The sequence below is a fragment of the Galeopterus variegatus genome, unplaced genomic scaffold (genome assembly GCF_000696425.1).
Source record: "Galeopterus variegatus unplaced genomic scaffold, G_variegatus-3.0.2 Scaffold101, whole genome shotgun sequence".
NCBI lineage: Eukaryota > Metazoa > Chordata > Mammalia > Dermoptera > Cynocephalidae > Galeopterus > Galeopterus variegatus.
The window spans coordinates 964,272-982,372 of NW_007726212.1; the positions used below are offsets into that span (position 1 = coordinate 964,272).

Consider the following 18,101-nt stretch of genomic DNA (forward strand, 5'->3'; position numbering starts at 1 on the left):
CAAGAGCAAGGACCTTTCGAGGAGCTGCTAGGAAGGCAGCAGAATCCACAGCATCTCCCGAGCCACTTGGTGACTCTCCTCGTATCCCACTATCTCACCCTCGGGGGTTGGCTCCAGGATGTTGCATTTGGTTGGGTAATTTGTACACTGCACAAAGGCACACGCTTGGGGGAAAAGTGAGGCTGACATCTAGCCCAAGCCTCTCTGGCCAAGATTGGGAAAAGGAGTGCCAAAGGCCTGGTCCTCCTTGCACATCTGTCTATGCAGTAGCCTCCCACCAGACCCAGAAGGATCTCTATCCAGCCAATGCCTCCTCTGACACTCCAAGAACATATCAGACCCAGGAAGTGGAGAGGACAGGGGTCATTCCCAACATGGCCACCCCTCCTATGCAGACCCAGGGTCAGGAGCCCCACCAGGCCCATGCAGAGTCCAGGGCCCAGGGCTAGGCACACAGTCCTTCACACTGAGGCATGTAGGTGAGGCCCCAGAAGGGTGTGTGCAGTCCCATCCCCACCCCTGGGAAGAGCTGCTGGGTGGGGCTCTGCCTGCCAGAGTCTTTCTGAAACTAGCACAGAACCTGTTCTGCAGCCCAGGCAGGGCTGGAGGCAGGATCCAGCCCAGAAGCTGGTCAGCAGCTGCCTGCTGCCCCCATCCCGAGCCCCCTACGCTGCCAAAGAGCCCCTGCCAGGGTGCAGACTGCTAGAACTTAGGTCCAGAAGGCTTCTCCATGATAATGTCATGACTACAGTACTCACAGTTTTTCTCTGTATTCTAACTTGATTTTTCGGAAGGGTTGCTCTATTTATCCTGCTACAAAACAAACAGAATCCAGACCTGAATTTTACAACTGACATAGCTGTCTGCATATTTTTTCAAAGACTTTTTCTTTCTCCAGAGAGATTTTTGTTTTGTTTTGTTTCTTCCCCCTGGGAAGTTGGTAGAGGTGTGGGAGCTATGTGGCCCAAGTAAGATTCTGGTCCCGGCTCAGTCACGTTAGGAGGGGAGGAGACAGGAAGAAAACTCAGGCAGCTCTGGAGAATAAATCTGCAGATCCCAGCGACCTCAGCCTCTAGATGCTCCAGGTCATTGTTAGAGCCCCAGCAGTTTCCAGGCAACCAGTGGGTGTGGAGAGCAGAGACAGGCAGAGGCTGGGCGGTACCAAGCTCCAGCTACACCCTGCAATGAGGGCTATCGCTCCTGTGCACGCTTCCGCAGCTACCAGCCCTGCAGTATGGGAGCCGCTGACCTGCCTGTCGTGACTCACAAGGCCCCCTCCCTATCTACCTTTCACTTTCACCAGCACCCAGAAGGGGAGTAACTTCCTCCTCCATTTCCTTCCTCTGCTCCCAGGCCCTGAAGGGAGTGACAGAGACCTTCCCGCGTGTACCCTCTTTGTCTTCTTATCTGGAAGTTGGGGGGAAGGAGAGAGACAGAGACTAGAAACATCCAAGTCATGCCGGCCCCCAGCAGAAGGGAAAAGACTTGGACAAGAGGGGAGAGCTGAGGGCCACAAAAACAACTTTTTGAATAAACCTCTTTCTCTTGCTTTTAAATCCTCTTTTTCTGACAGCCAACCTAATTCCGAGCAGAGACCTAAAAGCTAGACCCCAGACTGAAAATCACCCTAGGCACTCTGCAAAGCTGCAGGGTGGGACCATCCAGCTCCACCTCTCCAAGGGAGCATCAAACTGAGAGAACTAGAAGTACCTACACATCTTCAGAGCAAGACAGAGGAAGGAAGAATGTGTTGAGGAGAAGGTGGGGAACAGGAGCGGAGGGGTGCATGAGGGAAGCCTAGCAGGCCCCTGTGCCTTCAGGGGGCTGCAAGCCCCTGGGCATTCACAGGCACTCATGCCTACCCCCCATGAGCTTGGGGCCTGCAGCAAGGGAAGGAAGACCCACATGGCAGGCTGGCCTGGGCACACATGCCAGTGTGCGCTGATGGAGGGGCCCAGGCACAGGAATGGCTGTTCAGTGCCTCCTGCTAGGTTTGGGGGCACAATGGTAGAGTCTGTGAAAGGGGCTCCAGGACAGGGCTGCTCCTGCCCAGAGAAGGGGCCAGAGGCCAGATGCAGGCCTCACAGGGGCTTACCCACAGCTGTATATGGTCAGGCTCAGCTGGTCTGCCTCCAAACCCCCACCCTGTACATTAACGAGGGCCATCATTCACGATGCCACAGTAAGTTTCTGAAGCTGGGACAGGCACTTGCTTAAAAGAAATCAAGAAGCCTTGTTTGGGGGAGGCTGAATCACCTCAGAAGCTCCCTGCTGCAAAGGACTCCCTGTCACCCCCCCTGGAGAGCTAAGAGTGCCAAGGGCGAGGACACTCAGGCCTGGGACCTCCAGAAAAGAAAGGCGTTGTCTGGAGGACAGGGAGAAGAGCAGAAGATGCCTAGGAACCTGGGAGGAAGTGGGCAGAGGACACACCCAGATAGCAGGGCAAGTAGCAGTAGTAGTAGTAGTGGTAGTAGTAGTAGCAGCAGCAGCAGCAGTAGTAGTAAGTTGTAGTAGTAGTAGTAGTAATAATAGTAGTAGTAGTAAGTTGCAGTAGTTAATAGTAGTAGTAATAGCAGTGGTAATAGTACACCTGTACCCGATGGGCCCTAAGTGCTTTGCATCCTTTTAATTCGCACAATAGCCTTATAAGGCGGGCATTGCTATTTTAGCCTCCATTTTACTGGAGAACTGGATGAGGCTCAGAGGGGCTAAGTAACTTGCCTGTGTTGCAGAGCCAGGGCTTGAATCCACGTCTGTCTGACTCTAAGATTAAGCTCTTATTCCTTATCCCCAATACATGCCACTAAGACTCCAGGCCCCTCTGTGCACACCTCCCTTCAACAACACACTCCCCACTACCTTGGAGCAAGGATTTTCTGGACATAGATATCTTCCTCATTGGCACTGGGAAGTTCCTTTCCCCTGCCTGAACACTTGGCAGGTGATCCTCTCCCATTCTCCCCATAGACCCTCAGTCCTACAGGAAGGGAGGGCAGGGCAGGGGCCTCACTACAGGGGCCAGCAGGTGTACGAGGTCCACCTGCAGGGAGGCCTGGCATACTTCCTCCTGCACTGACCACTTGGGCCCCACCCTCTGGGCCTGGACTCCCCAGGCCCTGCAAACCCACCCCTGGCTTAGTTCTGGTTGCTGCTGCGGGGACTCCCAGCTCTGAGACCCCACTGGCACCTCCCAGCCTGCAACTTGGGGCAGGCCTGAGCCACTTCCTCCCATTTCTCTGCCCCTCCCCCACTTCTCTGTCCCACAGGTGGAAGTCAGCCCGACTTCCTCACAGTGAGGAAGAGGAACGAAGCCACATTTTCCAGTCTGCTAACCTACGGGCCAAGTCCCCAAGGCTGCAGGGAAGTATGAGGAGCTCCTGCAAGCAGCTCAACCCTGGGACCAGCTGCAAGCCCTCTGACAACGGACGCAGAAACACTGCAAAAGGAAACCCACAGTCACATCGGGTCCCAGACACTGCAACCTGCTCTGTAAGTCTGCTTGACCATCTGTCATGCTCTGTGTACTCTTCCCTTCCTCCAGGCTCTTCTCTGCTGCAACCAAGCCTTGACCAGACTCACAGGGTATCCCTGGGCCAAAGACAAGGCAAGAGTCAATATCAAGGCCTGGGACCCGTGAGGCTTTCAGGAAGATCTACGATTAGAAGTGCTTTCTCTCTACAGAAGAAACCAGTGTGCACCAAAACAAATAAAGCAGTGCTGAGCCCACATGTGTGTTTTGCAGACACATGAGGGGAAGGTGCTAGAAAGGCCTGGGATGTTCAGCACTGATGGAGACACCATGCTATCCAGGGATGTCAGCTCCAAAACACACTGACCCCCAAGTGCCATCAGCTGCCTGCCCAATAGTGGCTGGCCAACCCACGAGAATCCAGTGAGCCCTCACCACAGGGTGAGGGGGCCAGGCCATGGCCACTGAGGAGACCGGGGCCACTCACCAGCCCACTTAGGGCATTCAGTGTGTTCATCTGAGAAACAAGACTGTTGTGAGTCAAGGTCACACAGGCCAGGGAGGAGGTGCCCAGCTTGCTCCCAGCAGCTGCAGGGGCTCAGCTCTGACCCGGGGGTGAAAGCCAACAGGAGGACCCCCCTGGCCCTTGGAGGCTAATACTCCAAGCTCCTGCTCTTACAGTCTGGGCCACCCCAGGTAACACGAGCTTAGCGCTAGAAAGGGGTGAGTCAGAGCTCATGCATCTCCCACCCAAGAGCAAGACAGACCCAAACACAGCATCCAACAAGGCCCTGAATCTCCAGGAGAGTCTGCTATCTCAGCAACAAAGAGGCTGTCCTAGGACAAAGTCTAAACTCCCCACCCTGCCCACAAGTACCTGCAGACTTTGGCTCCTGCCACCTCTCTCGACACCCCATACTTCAGCCATACAATCAGAGCCTCCACTGTGCTGCTCCCACTTCCGGGTCTTTGACCAGGCTGTGCCTCTGCCCAGGAGCCCTTCCCACCCTTGCATTTGCCATGTCCTCCTCATCCTTCAGGTCTCAGACACTGCTTCCCCCAGAAACCTTCCTTGACCCCCCAGGCTGAGAAAAGAACTGCACTGTGAGCCCATAACCTCTCCAAAACCCCCTGCTCAGCACACTAAATACCAGGTGCCTATTTCCTCATCCCCGGCAGACAGTAGGTTCCACGGGGAAGTCTGCAGACCATTGTACCCTGGCACTTGGTTTGTGTCTGCCTCTTGGGATGCTCATCCAAGACTGCGCCCAAGGTGAGTCAGAGCCATGCCTGGGCAGAGGTGCGACTCACAGCCAGCATTTCCACCCTGGCTTCCTGCCAGGTCCTGACTTCCAGTCTCTCTCCCAGATGCACCTCAGAGCTCCCCATGAAGCTGAGATGAAGTGAAAAGTCCCCCACCCTGGGCCGGCCCCGTGGCGCACTCGGGAGAGTGCGGCGCTGGGAGCGCAGCGACGCTCCCGCCGCGGGTTCGGATCCTATATAGGGATGACCGGTGCGCTCACAGCGCTCACTGGCTGAGCACGGTGTGGGCCGGTCTCAAAGAAAAGTCCCCCACCCCACCCATAGCCCCAGGCTCTCTCCAACTAAGCTGAACACAAGTCCTTCTCCAATTGCTGACCCACAAGCAACTGGCCCCTTGACTGCCACTCACTGCCCCACACTACACACAGGCCAACTGGCAAAGTGCCGGCCCCACCAATGCTCCCCCACCCTGACCCATTTTTCTCCCCGAAGGCTTCTTACCCCTTCCTAGCCCCATAGCCAGGGACATGAACCTGTGAGTCTGTTTACCGCGTGCCCTGACATGGTAGGGCTGGGCCTCAAGACACCAAGGTCGGGCAAGGATGCCACGAGCTATAACAAGAGACCCTCCTTACAGGATCCCAGCATGGCCCAGTTGGCCCCTAATCCAGGCTCACCTCCTGAAAGGCTCTCTCTCAGATACCTTGGGGTCTCTGGCTATACCCAGACTGGGCAAGTGGCCTGGAATTGCCCTGGGCCAGCTAGAGTTGCCCAGGCCCTAGACAAACCTCTCCTCTGAACATAGGTCAGCCATCTACAAGGCTGTATGCACCGTGCCCTGCCCCCTACAACTGGGAGTTCACATACAGGCCAGAGGGCCCCACTTCTCCACGCCACTGAACTCAAGCATCTGCAAACCATCATGGAAGGAGACTCCAGTGCAACAGATGTGGACCTGCCTCCCACAAGTGTCATTTCCCCTGCGAACACAGGAGCAGACAGAAGCCCTAAGTATCTGCCCATTCCCAAACCAGAGAGTCCCCGGACCATCGCTTCTCTAGACTGAACTTCAGCTCTGAAATGCACACCCCAGGCCAATACGCTCGGGAGTCACGAGTCCCAGGGGTCTCAGCCATCAAGCTGGTCAGGCTCAGAAGCTTGGCCAGGGTTCAAGCTGGCTGCAGTTTGAGCTCTGACAATAAAAATGCCAACAATGAGATGCTTTTAGAGGGATATGTGTGAGAAGGGAATCCTTTGCCTTGTGAGGCACTCTTAGGGCTCCATCCAGGCACCTTTATTTTTTTTTAAAATTTATTTACTTAATGGTCTCCCCCCCCCACTGTTCCTTGGGATGTCCATGGAAAGCCAGAATAACTGGGTCTGTTTTACAGGGGCAAAGCTAATGTAGAGAGAAAACACAGCACCACAGGCAAAGCCAGGAAAAGATCAAGCTTCTACGCTCAGCTTTTGCTTCTACTGGAGGCCTAGCTGCCTCCCTCCTCGGCCAGGGATCACAGGCAGCGCAGGAGTCCCTGACCCTTCCAACAGGACTTGGGAATCCCAGTAGGAATAAGGTGGAAGCTGGCAGGTTTAGGCTCTCTCCACAAGAGACACAGCAAAAGTCCCTGCAGCCAAGTCCTCAAGTGACTGAACCTCTGGTGAAGGCCTCATGGGGACTGCTGGGGCCTCCTCACAACCCTTTCTTTGCCCTATGGGACACACACCACCAGAGGCTGCTCCAGCTCCTCCCTTCCCTTCTAGAAAAGCCTGGTTCCCTAGCAGGTCTAGGGCTGGCTCTCTGGAGTCTGTGTCTGAGCACCCCAGTACTCTAGGCCAAGATACAGAGGAAGCCACTCACAGGGACCTCCCTTACCATGGCCTTGCCCTGCCTGCTCCCCCACCACACACACCCTGAGCAGCCCTGCAGGTCTGCCTACTGCCCCTGTGTCCATTCAACAGCATTTGCTAGGCACTTGTTGTAAGCTCTGAGGAGATACAGAAGACAATGCCCCTACCCTCAGAGCTCCCAGTCTGGGGGACAGTGGGGGCGGGGGGGTGGGGCACAGAAACACACAGTAATTATAATGCAAAGATGACCTGTGCATGGGCTAGAGATAGACACAAGAAACAGGTGACCACAAGGGGAGCTCCCTAACTTTGAGCTTTTGCTGGAGCTGTTCCCTCTGCCTGGAAGCCCTGTGTCCACTTTGATAATCTGTCTTCCTTCAAGGCCTCCCTCCTCCAGGTAGCCCTCTGGCACATACCATTGTCACCCTTTCTGAATCTTCATGCTCTTACACCACTATCCCATAATGCTTCTTCAACTCCCTTCTGTTTCTGCACAGAGGCTGGGAGCAGCAAGGCCTGGAGGAAGTGTGGCCCAATGGAGAGGGCAGCAGACAGTGGGGGCGGGGGGGGGGGCACAGAAACACACAGTAATTATAATGCAAAGATGACCTGTGCATGGGCTAGAGATAGACACAAGAAACAGGTGACCACAAGGGGAGCTCCCTAACTTTGAGCTTTTGCTGGAGCTGTTCCCTCTGCCTGGAAGCCCTGTGTCCACTTTGATAATCTGTCTTCCTTCAAGGCCTCCCTCCTCCAGGTAGCCCTCTGGCACATATCATTGTCACCCTTTCTGAATCTTCATGCTCTTACACCACTATCCCATAATGCTTCTTCAACTCCCTTCTGTTTCTGCACAGAGGCTGGGAGCAGCAAGGCCTGGAGGAAGTGTGGCCCAATGGAGAGGGCAGCAGACTGCTTGTCAGGTAACTAGGTGTCTGGTCCAGGAGCTGCAACCCACTGGTTTCTGCATGTGAGGAACTTAAGAAGCCAGAGTAGGGCAAGGGGGACAAGACCTACATCTAGGAACCAAAAAAACACCTTTGTAACAAGCAACTGCCACATGAAACAGTAGCCACCAGCACTACCTACACGACAAATGTGTGTAAGTACTGCTTACTTGAGTAACCACTTCATCCCAACTGAGAAACGAGGAAAGATTGTGCTAGGTCACAGAGCTCATGAGTGAGAAGCTAGCATTCAAATCCACGCCTACCAACTCCAAAGCAGGTCTCTGTGTCAAACTTTGTTGCCTGTCTGTGTTAGTATCAAGCAGTGGTTCTCAAACTTCAGTGGGTGCAGTAAGACCCATCCCAAGAGATTGGTTCATGGGTCTGGTGGAGTCAGGGTGCAGAATGGGAAACCTCCAATGCTTCATAAGCAGCCCAGGTAGGGCTAGAGGGCATGGTGAGGTTTTCCAGGACCAACCATTCCCAGCTCCCCAAAAGAACTACCTGCCAGAATGCTGTGCCCTACCCTGGAGACATGAGGGTTCCACAGAGCCTTGGGTGGACTTTGCTCTGATCTGGCCTTAGGGCTGACTGTGGCTCTTATAGTGTCTGAGGCCCAACTGGAGTGCCCATGTTTACTGAGTGCTTACTATTTGTCAGGTGCTGTGCTAAGTGCACTGCAGGAAGAATCTCACCTAAACCTTACTCTTCTTTGTCTCATTTTACAGGCCAGGAACGGTACACTCGAAAATATCTACTTAACAGAAAAGAAAACAGTAATGGAGGAACAGAAGAACAAAAATGACATACGACGTACAGAAATTAAATAGCAAAATGGCAGATGTAAATCCTAACTTACCAATAATTACTTTAAATGCAAATGGATTAAACACTCCAATTAAAAGGCAGAGGTTGGCAGAATGGATTACAAAAACACAATCCAATTATGTGCTGTTCAGAAGAGACACACTTTACATTTAAAGACACAAGTTGAAAGTAAAGGGTGGAAACAGATATACCATTCAAAAAGTAACCAAAAGAGAGCTGGAATGTCTACACTAATATCAGACAAAATAGACTTAATGACAAAAACTGTTATTAGAGATAAAGGACATTTTATAATAATAAAAGTGTCCATCCATCAAGAGGCTACAACAGTTATAAACATGTATGCACCTAATGAAAGAGCCCCCACATACACAAAGCAAAAACTGTCAGAATTGAATGGAGAAATAGACGATTCAAAAATAATAGTGGGAGATTTCAACACTCCACTTCCAACAATGGACAGACAGTACAACCAAACAGAAGATCAACAAGGAAATAGAAGACTTGAACACTATAATCCGGGCCGGGCCGGTGTCGCACTGCTACAGTGCGCCGCTTGGGAGCGCGGTGGCGCTCCCGCCGAGGGTTCGGACCCCACATACAGACTGGCCGCTCACTGGCTGAGCGAGGTGCGGGCGCGACACTGAGGGTTGCGATCCGTTGCTGGTCACAAAAAAAAGACCAAAAAAAGGAAGAAAAAAAAAAAAAAAAAAAGAACACTATAATCCAATTAGACCTAAATGACTTCTGTAGAACACTCCACCCCAAAACAGTAGAATACACACTTTTCTCAAGAGCACATGGAACATTCTTTAGGATAGATCATAAACTAGAGCACAAGTCTCAATAAATTTAAGAGGACTGAAATCATACAAAGTATGTTTTCCAATCAAAATGAGCTGAAATTAGAAATCAATAATAAAAGGAAATTTGTGAAATTGATGGGAAACAAAGGTAAGGAGTAACTTGCCAAGTTCTCCCAGCTCAGAGAAGCCATTCCTTACTTGGCCCATGTTCTCCACACCTCTTGCAAAGCCCTGGGAAGCCAGAGATCTCTGACTATTGCAAACGCCTGGGTAGCCCCTCTCCTATCCCCCACACCAGGTTCAGGCACACACTGAACCTAACCCCAAACTTGATCCCTGAATCAAAATGGCAGGGGGATGGAGAGGCCTTTGGGGTTACAACAGCTTGTCATGCAGCCCTACTTTTCCCTGGGAAAATAAGCACAGGCAAATATTTCCATTCCTATGGCCAGTCTACAGAATATCCAAAAGGCAGATCCTTCCCATAAGAAAACTAACATTTATAGAGTACTTCCCCAAGCCAGGCACTTTACATATCCTAACCCAAGCTTACAGACGTCCCATTGGGGGGGTATTATTGTCCCCATTCTACAGAGGGAAACTGAGGCTCTACCACTGAAGTAGCAGAAGTGAGGTTCAAATCCTTACTGTCTGCCTTCAAAGTCCCTGGTCTTTCCACCACCCTCCCAGAAAAATCCTGAATCTACACCCATGGGCTTCAGAAGGATTCCTACATTTGAGAACCCTACAAAGCCAGCTGTTGACTCTGTCCTTCCTTGTGCTCCCTCCCAGAACTACTGCTTTTTCTAGGGGCATTTCCAAGCAGAGATATAACACTCCTCTCAAGAAATAATCCCAGCCCCAGTCTACTAGAAACAGATCCCCCCACCCCAGATTGGGGGTATCTGTAAAAGCCCTTGGAAGCTGGAAGAGCCATAGGGTGTTGAGGTGTCAGGGACTGCAGAGGTGAGCTGGAAGCTGCAGGGTCAGCAGGATCTCACTCTGGAATGAAAGCCTCCACACCAGATGGAGAAAAGTGGCTTGGGCCTCTCTTCGGAGCCAACTGGCAAAGCAGGGCCCAGCTGGGAAAGCTGAACAGAATCCAAATATCAAGGGATGTCAGTGTTCACCTAGTCCAACTCCTCATTTCACAGAGCAGTCCCAAAAAGGAAGGAAAACTTGCTCGAGGACACACAGCCAGGAGCATAGCAGGACTCCAGAATCAAGGACTTCAATAACAGTGCTTCTTGCCCCCATTTAGGCAGGACCCACCTCTTGGCAGACACTGGGCAAAGCTTGGAGCTAAAGTTAATCCCAACATCACACAAATAAGGCTTCATCAATACTTCTAACATTTCTAGTGGGTTCTACTTAGGCATGGTGTTAAGCACTCTCTCTATATTATCTTATTTAATCCTCACAAGGTAGGTATTATTACTCTCCAGCTTTTTCAACAAGAGCCTGAAAAGATCCAGGGGTCAAAATCACTTGTCAAAGGCACAGGACTATAGAGGCAAGGTCAGGACTGGAACCCAGGCCTGCCTGTTTCCAGAGCCCTTTCTGCAAACTTCCTTTCTCAGAATTTCAGGCTCAGCCTCCTGCTTGGTTGTCACGTTGGGCATGTATGACAGCAGCCTCTGGGCTGCTCACAAATTCTCCAGCTTCAGCTGGCCTGAAAACCACCGTGATGTTCTCTAAGTATGGCTGGTCAGGTAAGGTGGGTGGGAGAGGCCTGGCAGGTGATTACTGCCACTGGGCCAACCTGTGGAAGGTTCAACATCTTCTGGCCAAGAGGAAGCCACACCCCTCCCACACCCTCCAACCCCACACCCACAGTTGGCTAACAGCTCTTTAAAAATAAAGCCTTGACTCTCCCCAGGTTTGTTGAATGCCCCAAATCCCCATGGGGCCCAGGCTCCTGTCCCTTCTCCCGGCACCCTGAAGTCTGGGTCAAATCAGCTCCACGCTTGGATTCCTACTAGTGCTGATGGCCCCCACCCAGAGCATTGAGCATCAGCCCCCAGCCACAGCCACCACACCTCTGCACAGGGCTCTTGGAGGGCTGCTTCTCTCAAGTACTTAAATTCCTAAATAAAGGCTGTTCGTTGCACACCCTAAATAGTGGAGACAGATAGTGGCACTCTCTCCAAAGATCATTGGTCCAAATCTCTGTTTCATGGCTGCTAAAACTGAATTTCTTAGAGGTAAAGTGACTTGCCCAAGGACACACATCTACTTGGGTAGAGCTGTGGTCACAGCCTCCCAGGAGGATGTTCTCACACTTAACACCCCCCTGACCTGGCATTACTAGTCCTTGACATTTATTTGGCTTATCTCCTCCCTAGCAGGGAGGCACAGCAGGGGGGTCTTCCAAGTCTTCATCAGCTCAAGCTCTCCTGCCTGGCCAGTGCTGGAAAGGGCCAGGACCCACCTGGTGGTCTGTGGGGAGGAAGGGTCGAGGACTGCCTGCTTGGAGTGAGTGTAAAGAATGGGTCAAAATGGCTCACCAATAACTGATAGTGACCAAGAAACACAAAAACTTGCTGCCAGCAGAGGGGTCTCAGGGTGGCTTCCTGGCACCTCTTAGAAGGACTGGAGGGTGGGCACAGAGAGCTGACCATCTCACTTACCCAGCCATCAAGTCAGCATCACACCCTTTCTCAGGCCCTGGTCAAGATTCAGGACCTCTGCCAAATGCTCCCACATTCCTTTCATTTTTCCAGTCTCTGAGCAGCTGCTGCAGGGCCTTTTCTTCTATGTTGATTTATTCTTTATTGTTCCTGAAATACACCCAGAGGCCTTTGGCACAGCACGCTGGGCACCAGCAGAGCATCCAGCACAAGCCCCAAGTACACACCAACCAGGCTTTCTGGAATATGGGCCAAGCCAGCTGGAATGATGGGTCCTGTGGTCAGACCCAGCAGCCAGGAAGGGAGACCCAAGATCCCATTTACCTCTACCCTATAGTCCCCAGAGCTGTTCTCAGGACTACATAGGCTGGGATGTATTTGGGGAGGAGTACACATTTGCAAGGTTCCCAGGAGGCCTAAACCAAGAATTTCCACTCCTCCGCTGCCTGAGTGACTGACCCAGCAATCCCCAGACCCACAGCTAAACCCCCCACGGCAGGGCCTCATGGATGGGCTTCTGGCTGCACTGGGAAGTGCCTGGAGAGGGAGGCCACAAAGGGATCTTCCCAACCCTTCCCAGCCCAATGTCTCCCTATCATCCAGTCTAATGGTGCCCAAATTCCTACCATCAGCACTTCATTCCAAGGGTCAAAGCTTTGTTCCCTGTGCACATGAAAATAGCCGGGAGAAGGGTAGGAGCTACATGGTAAAAGGGGTCAGACAGAGGTGTGCCGGCTTCTCCAATCTTCAGCCTCAGGGTCCGTATCAATAAATGGGCACAATAGCTTTGTCTTATAGTTATTGTAGGATTCAATGAGGTGATATATAAATGAAGCTCCTGGCACAGAGTAAGCTCTCAATAAATGTGATTTCCTTTCCCCCTTGCTGGGAAGGGGTAACTCAGACATTGTTATCAATCTTTAACACCTTGGGTGAAATGAATGGTCTGACTCTTCCAGTTCCACAGTTGGCTGAGAGCAGGGCTGGCCAGTAGGGGCAGGACAAGGAGGCTCAGAGTCCTAGCAAGAGTGACGGGCTCTGCAGGCATGCCGGGCATTTGGCCTACAGACTCAGGAGAGAAGGGTCTGCAAAAAAGTCCAGAGTGTATCCAGCACAGGCCTCCTCTGGACTCAGCGTGCCAGCAGGGCCTGCAGGGACACAGTGGGGCAAGAGTATTTCCCTGATAATACCTGGCAGAGCTTTCAGGCCCACAGGGATGAGCTGCCACCCTCCTAAGCTCATCTAAAAGAGCAAGAAAAGGGAAGGCGCCATCGCCTGAGGGAGGCTGGGGAAGGGTGGCCACAGGAAGTAGGAGCAGGGACGCTGGCAGAGATACTGAGCCTGTAGAAAGCAAGCAAGCCTGCCCAGAGGCCACCAGAGTAAAAGTCCCACAAGTGGAGGTGCGTGCCTGGTTATTTTTGGCATCTCTTCTACCCAAAGCCAGCATGGAAAGGCAGCTGCTAGCAAGATGGAAGGGCTGTTTACGCTCAAGTGTGCAAGCACTGCAGCAGGGACAGATAGAGCACCAGCCACCGTGTAGAGGGGCCTCTGCCCCCTTTCTTCCTCTCCTGACCGTCCTGGTAAGGTCCAATCTGCTCACCGCATAGCTGACATAGTGCGGGTACTTCTGCTTTCATTCAGATCCAGCCTCCAAACCACAGAACTCACTCACACACATATACAAACAGACAAATAAATAACTATGGAGCCAGCTGAGGACTGAGCCACACCCAGGAGCCAAGACAGTTTTCCTCTGGGTTCTTCCTGCACTGAAGCAGCCCTCCCAACTTCCAAGCTGGGAGGGGCAAAGACCAGGGGCAGGACACAGGAGCAACCCTTGTTTCTATCCTCCCAAAGAGAAAGTGGAGATAGCTCTGGGAAACTCAAGCAACTCACTGCCTCTCAGCTTCCCCATTTGAAAATGAAGGACTTGGACTAGATCCCAAAGTGTTTCCCAGCTCTGGGGTAACTCTCAGGAGCTGAGGAGCCCAGAACTATGACCCAGGGCCAGCTGGAGCCTCAGAGGAGCAAGGTGAGGTCCGGAGGGGGACTTGAGCAGTAGCCAGGTGCTTGCCCCAGGAGCTGCCAGCAGGCTGGGAGGAGGAGGAGGAGGTTGAAGCCCACATGGACTCTCAGGGTTGCAAGTTATCACGTAAGCCCCTTTCTGAGCTTTGGGGGCCTTCCCCGCCACAGAACTGGCAAGTTCTGGCAACAGCAGGCTGGGTGGGGGCCTCTGTCTGACCAACTACTGGGAAAAGCTGGGGATCAAAATCCCTCACCATTTTCCTTCCTCTCTGGACCCTATTTCCCCAGAGAAGATGGGTGGCCTCAGAGGGAACCCCCTTCTGGCTGCAAGCCAACACACTTCCCTCTCTTCAAGCTTTGGCCTGATAAACTTTGCCCTGGCTGTTCCCCTCCCCACCTTCCCGACTCCTGAAGGAAGCCTGCCTGGAGAAACCCTCTCACCACGAGCTCCCTGCAGCTGGGGAGAAAGGCAGGGGGAATAGGGAGCACCTTCCCCAGCTGGCCACAGCACCAGGTTCCAGGAAGAGCAGGAGCAAGAACAGCTGCCAGGGGGGCCGCAGGCCCCCAGGCCAGCTCTTCCCCACCAGCCCCCGCAAACCACAGCCAGCAATCACCTCCCTCAGGGAGACCCCCCCGCCCCCACCCCAGCAAAAGTTCAACTCTTCTGACATGTGGCAACTTTCCTCTTACATAATCTTGGTGCTCCCCTGCTTCTATTTTCAATTGGTGAAAGAGCCAAAGTGGTCTTTGGAGGAACGACTCCCACCCCCAGCTCCTCCCAAACCTCCACTGAGGCCACACTGGGAGGCCTCAGGTGAAGCAAAGACAAGGGGACTTTTTCTTAGGCTGAGAAAGCAGCCTTCCTCCAGCCCACGTGAGCAGTTCAGCCTGGGGCCTGGGCGGCAGGTTCCCAGAGCACAATCTGATCTCTGAGAAGAGGAGTCCTTAACCCTCAGCTGCAGGCAGAGTCCCTCCGGAAGGCGCACAAGCACCAGAATCTGGGCTACCCCAGCTGGGAGTGGGTCACACAGTTGTGCCCAGGGCCTAGGGAGTTAGAAAATGAGCTTCATTTACACAAGCCCCAAAGGCCTGGGAGACTGCTTTCCTACCACAAGAACGACACTTTGATTTTCTCTTCCCTGGTAGAAGCAAAAGGCAAACAGGAGCTGGACCTGGTAGGAACTGGTCCTGGTGGAAATGACACCTACCATCTGTTGAGTATCTACCAAGTGCCGGTCACTTTGCATGCATAATCTTGTTTAACCTTCATAGCAACCCTGTGAGGCACTATTATCATCCCCATTTTACAGGTGAGGAAACTGAGGCTCAGAAAGTTAAGCAATGCCCAAACCCACATTGCAGGTGGAGAAGCTGGTGTATGAACCCAGGTCTGCCCTGACCTCATTCCCATGCACCCACCAGGCTTCTATCAGAATCACTGCCCTGGTGACTGTCCATACACCATCCAAGAATGAACGTGTTCTGAGTGTGGGGGCAGAAGTGGGTGTGGAGTTTTTGCTTGATGGCTCTGGAATTTGAACCGATGTCCCCACTAACTGTTATTGCTCCCAAATGTGTGACTGTGAGAGCCCATGTAAAGTGTGCATGTGTTGAGGGTGGAGGGAAGGTGATCTGGATTCCAAACAGCAGTTTCCAACACCAAAGTTATGCTGTAATGCTTCTGATTCATAAAATGAGCTCACAGTCTCACAGTATCCTGGATGTTGCTACGAATGCAAATGGAGATTCCCTTAGTAAGACCTGGGGCTTTCAGCATACTCCACCTAGCCCTAGCCTGGCATGCAATTTCATCCAGCCCCACACAGTCAGAGTTCTAATGTACAGAAGCAACCCCTCCAATGGGATGCGACAAACTGGCGGCATTTCCTGCAGTTTGCAGTGAGTCAGAGAGGAATGGAGCCCCAGGCTCCTTCTGTACTAATGCATGCCTGCACATGCAGGAAGGGTGCCAGCCCGGCCTGGCCAAAGGAAAGGCCCAAGGTTAGCAGATCCCCAGGCAGGAGGCTCCACAACTCTTTCACCCTGCAGGAACATCTCCTTCAGGTCAGGATAACCAGGACACACACTCAAGAAGGCCAGTGGCAGGCCAGTGCCAGGGAACTGGGTTCACCAGCACCAGAATCACCCAAGGTGGACTGACCCTTTTGAAACCAATGGTGCTGTGCAGGAAGGTCCCAGCATGCCAAATCCACATTTTTTTGATGGAGATCTTTCACCCATTTGTTCAACTAACATGTAAACACTTACTGGGTGCCAGGTATTGTGGGAACAATACAGAGCTTACACTAGAGCAGAAGCTACCACAATACTGCAATGTGCTTTAAGTGCTTTATATACACTAACTCACAGAATCTTCACAACAACTCTATGAAGATCAGAGACTCTAACTCCAAGTCTACATTTTAAACCACCACACTACAGTAGGCACAGATAACTATATAAGGTGGAAATGAGCGTTCAGAAGAAGGCTAAGGCCTACAGAAGTGGCATTTGAAACAAATCTAAAAGGATAAGCAGGAACCTCCCGGGAACCTATGGACACCCCGACTCCACTCCACCCCACTGTGAGCAAGGTTTTCTTCCAAGACACCCAACTGCAGAAGACAGCCTATCAAAGCCACAGATTCCTAGACTGAGCCTATTCCCCTTCCAGGACACTAGACCCAATGCACACCCTCCCATCCTTCTCCCACTCCCCTCTTCTCCCAGAGGTCTCGGCTCACTGGGCAGCCCTTCCCTGGGTTCTGCAGCCACAGGAGGCCCTCAGCTGAATCTATAACTGCATGTTGTCTCCCCCCCCATTTATTAAAAGCAGCAGCACACAAGGTCAAACACTGGGGCTATTTTTAAATCTCACGTTTAAAAGTTAAACTCTCATCCCTGTGGGCTCTCCAGCTCATTCTTTCCTGGGGTGGGGTGAGAGGTTGACAGAGGCACGGAGATTGGGGGTTCTGGCTGCTGCTTGGAGAGGCCACACAGGCAGTGGGCAGACTGTCCAGAGCAAGCTGTATGGGGGGGGGTTCTCCAGGATCTTCACACAGACCAGAGTAATCAGCCAGAGGCCAACCCAATTAGAGTGGAGAATGGACCAAGGCCATGCAGTGAGATGGTTTATCATAGTAATTGAATGTTTAGTCCCCTGTTATTCACTGTCCAGAGCAATAGGAAAAAGAGGACCCATACATTCTCAACCTGGGAAGTTTCTCCTTTCCCCTTGGTCGTGAAGCCATCTACCACCTGTGGAAAAGCTGCGTTTCTCTGGCCCTAAAAGAGCATGTGCCACATCTTCCCTAGGAGGCTCTGGAGTAAGGCAGGTGGTTTTGCCCCTCGGCCTGGGCCCTCAAGGGAGGCGTGGCTTCTACTCAGAGCCGCAGTTCTCCCTCTACCTTCACCAGGCCTCCAGTCTCAATCCTGAAACTACACAGTCAAGGAGAGCCCAGACTTCCAGGCCAGGCTCCCCCTACAGGAGCAAGCCAGACCTCCCCGAGCCACAGTTGCCAGCAGGGATCCCCTGCACACACGTGCCACAGCAGCCTCCATGGCCAGACAGTGCCTCATCCCACCGCCCCTGAGCGAGGCTCCACAGGCTGGCACACAGGTCTGCTGTGCGATGGTGGAAGCAGGAAGTAGCCACCGAAGTTGTGACTAACAAAGTTTTAAAGGTGGCGAGTAACTTCCCCTTTCATCCTTCCAGCAGCTCTCGCTGGAGGCTGAGCTGGGACACCCAGTGGCCTCCACTCTGGGTGGCAGGAACTCCTCCAGGTCTGCCTGTCTTGGGGCCAAGGACTGAAAGCCCCCAGAGGCACCAGGTTAGTCTGCCTCCCCTCGGCCCTTACCCAGCGGCCTAGGTGGGGGTCCTCGGCGGGGCAATCTGGTGCACACGCTGCTGTAGGCTGGACTCGGGAGGGGGATATGACCAGCTCCACCAAGCCGGCCACATGCAGGGCCGACCAGCCGGGGCTGCAGCGTTCCCGACAGGCACCACCGAACCCAGCTCGGGGCTAGGCGGCCGCAGCGTTGCGGGCGTGCGGGCGCGGGCGAGAGGGATGACAGGTCTGAAGCGCGCCAGCAGCACCGGGGTGAGCGGGTGAGGCGGCTTCACGTTCGCCCACCCGTGCCAAACGCTCCCGCCTAGGCCTCTGCTGCACTTGCCCCGGTCCCATGCCGCCCCAGCCCGTCTGTCCCCCGAACTCCTGGCGCGGACACTGTTCCTGCTCACTTTCCCCTGCACGCTGCAAGGGGAAGGGGTTCCCGCAGCTCGCGA

At 53.1% G+C, this 18,101-nt stretch overlaps 1 protein-coding gene across 1 annotated transcript in view; it reads right to left on the reverse strand.

The window, feature by feature from the left end:
- ELMSAN1 (ELM2 and Myb/SANT-like domain containing 1) overlaps positions 1-18,101 on the reverse strand; it is a 36,074-nt gene that overhangs the window by 17,422 nt on the left and 551 nt on the right. The gene's annotated exons all lie outside the window — the stretch shown is intronic.